A 3,327-nucleotide genomic window follows, 5' to 3' on the forward strand; every position below is an offset into this window, starting at 1 on the left:
CGGACACGCGACGGAGTCCACGCACCACAACCTCACATCATCGGCGTGGTCAGTTTGTGAGCCAAGGATGAATTCGACGCTGTTGGCCGACCTTTCATATTGGACGATGAATTCGAAAGCCTCAAGCAAGCCCTTGTGTTTCAGAACAGTCGTATAGTGGGAAAAGAAATGATCTTAGAACCCCGACGCAAAACGTGCCACAGTCAAGAGAGAGGCGCAGTTTTCATGATATTTTGGCAACGAAAAAGACACGAAAAGTCTTAAAGAAAAGTGTTCATTCCAGAGTGACAACGAATCGTCTTCCTCTGCTTGGCTAGACCCGCAGATCTTGCTCCGTCACCTCCGAAGTCAGTGTCAATAGAGCTTCCCTCAGTGCCAAACACATATCAAATCAGGAAGCAGTGCCAAAATCCTTCACCGGCATATCTTAAAATTATTACCCAGAAACTGCCCGATATTCCCATTCCCCCTCCCCCTTTTTTCCTGAAAAACAAGAAAAAAACGAAAGAAACCTTATGCAGCTCAGGCTGGGATTTCCCATTTCTGAGAAAAATAGAGAGAAATCCCTCGGTCATTTCTCGTATCCAGTTGTTCCTTAATGATTATCATTTACAACGCTATCTCTTCATAATCAAGTGGACGGGTACCATCAGTTGAGACAGTTCAGTAGTTTTCCCTTTTTTGTGATTCTTTCTGTGGTATGCGTCCCCCCCCCCTCCTGCGAGTTTTTTTTCACTAGAAATGTCCTGCGCGCTCCTTGTCCTTCTACGATGTTCTGAGTGATATTATCCAATTTTTATTTATTTGTTGTATCTAAAGACACCAACTGACATTTATTCTGTGTGGATCGGAGTTTGGAATCGCTTCGATATGTTTGGTTGATGAGTACATTTCGTTTGTACGAGCAAATGTGTTTTTAAAAAATACAAAAAAACAAACGCCGCTTACAGCTATGACAAAATTTCGGTGATAGTGATCTTGATCTTTTTTCGAACTCACTTAAACGTTAGTTGTCAGAGGCGTTCCATACAGTCATATAGTTTATAAACCGGCAGTAAACCCGTAGGGGATCACCCATTTCATCTACATCTAGAACAGAATGAGTATTACTATAAACTGTGATCATATAACAGGTTGGGCCGCCGCTGTGTTCTGTACAGCATGTTTCAAAGGTTGTATTGTGTGCTGGACTCAAGCATGTGGAAGTACACAAGAATGAGAACATGTGAGAACATTAGAACATGCGACCAAGGAAGGTTGCGACGCCGTGTGGCAGGAGGGATGACTTCTTGCTCCGGTAGTCGTTTTTTTAGTGAAATGAATGTTTGAAAAGTGAAGCCGAGGTCAGGGAGCATATATTCTTTTTTTATTATTATTCTTTTTTGGACAGCGTTCTAGCCCTGAGGACGAGACGTTGTCCTTCCTGCCAATTAGGTGACCTTGTAAAACCCAGCGCGCCCAACCTCCTTTATCTGGCTACGGTGCTCACTACTTGTTGTGCAACTCGTAAAATTTATATAAGAATATACTTTCTTCGTAGTGGCAACGGCATGATATGTCACCAATTATATAATTGTAAACTGTGAGTTGATTGCACGTGGCAGCTGTGAGCACCGTGGCGTCAGTAGTCTTGGTAAAAAAGAAAACAACATTTTTGGAAAGCAACATCCACTGAATAAGTAAAATAGAGAAACAATTCAGCATTTGATCAAAACCTGTCATGCATCATTGTACAACAGCCCCGACTGTCTTCAGTGATTCAAATTGGATATTAATATTTTGTATAGTCAGACGTAACCAACTCCATTGTTTAGATATTTATATATAAATGTGCAATATTTGATTTTTGTGATGCCGCCCCGCGAGGGCGACGAGCCAACCCGGTAACGTTCCAGCTCCCGGTGATGGGAAGGCGAATGGCGTGGCGAGACAGCGCCGGCGCGAGGGAGCCGCAGCCCGACCTCCGTCCTGCCGGCGGCCTCGACGGGCGGGCCGGAGGGAGCTCCCCCGGGGCCACAGGAGAAGTGGTGCTGAAGGAAGGCAGTGGAGCGGGTCAGCAGTCGGGAGCGGCCGCGGCGCCCGACCGGCAGGACGACGTCGACGCCAGCGGACGGCGTCAGGGAGAAGCCGCCTGCGGCCTCCTTTGCCGAGCTGAGGAAAAGCTGTCAAGTCACAGATGATTTTTATTGTGATGAAACGATGTTCTCTAATGCCTTGTAGATGATATGCCAAAGACTACGTAAATATGTTTCCTAGATGTGTAAGAGTTGACGCCTCATATTAATAATAATTTTCCCCGATGGGGAGTGACAGAAAATCAAAAGTAGTGTGTCTACGGTCGGTTGGCCAGCGACGTCTCGAGGGCGGAGGACGTGGGCGTGTGGGCCACCGGGCGGGCGGGCCAGATCCTCAAACGCAGCTTTATTTATTCTCTTTACTGAATCAACCGACGACTGATGACCCAGCGATCAGCCCCGCTCCCCCTGGAGGGACCGCACCCCCACCCCCACCCCGGCCTCGCTCGCCCTCCGATCTCACTTATTTCTCCCTCAATCAAAATATCCTGTGGGCTGCGTCCCGAATCCTGGACCACCACCCTCCTCCTTCTTTTTCAGCTTCCTCCTCCTCCTTCTTTTTCAGCTTCCTCCTCCTCCTTCTTCTCCTCCTCTTACTCCTCCTCTTACTCCTTTCTTCCTCATCCTTATCTTCCTACTCCTGTTCCTCCTCTTAATCCTACTTTTTTCCCTCCTTTTCTTCGTCATTCCCTTCTTCCTCCTTTCCTAATCATCATCATCTTCCTGATCTTCTTCATCCTTCTCCATCTTCTCCTCCTCCTCCTTTTAGTCTGTCTCGGGAGCCTTTTGTTTGCTCTTCGGTCTCTGTGTAGTCTTTCCTTGTGGTGATATGACCTATTTTTTCTTATTTATGTTGTATGTTCTGGTTTAAATTATGGATATATACAAACATGTATATATATATGTGTATATGCATATGTGCGTATATGTACGTATATTTATATATATATATATATATATATATATATATATATATATATATATATATATATATATATATATATATATATATATAATATATATATGTAGTATGTGTGTGTGTGTGTGTGTGTGTGTGTGTGTGTGTGTGTGTGTGTGTGTGTGTGTGTGTGTGTGTGTGTGTGTGTGTGTGTGTGCGTGTGTGTGTGTGTGTGTGTGTGTGTGTGTGTGTGTGTGTGTGTGTGTGTGTGTGTGTGTGTGTGTGTGTGTGTGTGTGTGTGTGTGTGTGTGTGTGTGTGTGTGTGTGTGTGTGTGTCTATATATATATATATAT

General features: G+C 44.9%; 1 protein-coding gene across 1 annotated transcript in view; it reads left to right on the forward strand.

The window, feature by feature from the left end:
• The window catches only part of LOC113800592 (protein O-mannosyl-transferase TMTC2), a 48,399-nt gene extending 45,342 nt beyond the window's left edge, over window positions 1-3,057 (forward strand). The window contains exon 8 of the mRNA XM_070131564.1: window positions 1-3,057. This exon is cut by the window's left edge and continues 813 nt beyond it. The gene's annotated coding sequence lies outside the window, so the exon portion shown is untranslated.
• Window positions 3,058-3,327: the final 270 nt, after the last annotated feature.

This window comes from Penaeus vannamei, chromosome 16 (assembly GCF_042767895.1).
Source record: "Penaeus vannamei isolate JL-2024 chromosome 16, ASM4276789v1, whole genome shotgun sequence".
NCBI lineage: Eukaryota > Metazoa > Arthropoda > Malacostraca > Decapoda > Penaeidae > Penaeus > Penaeus vannamei.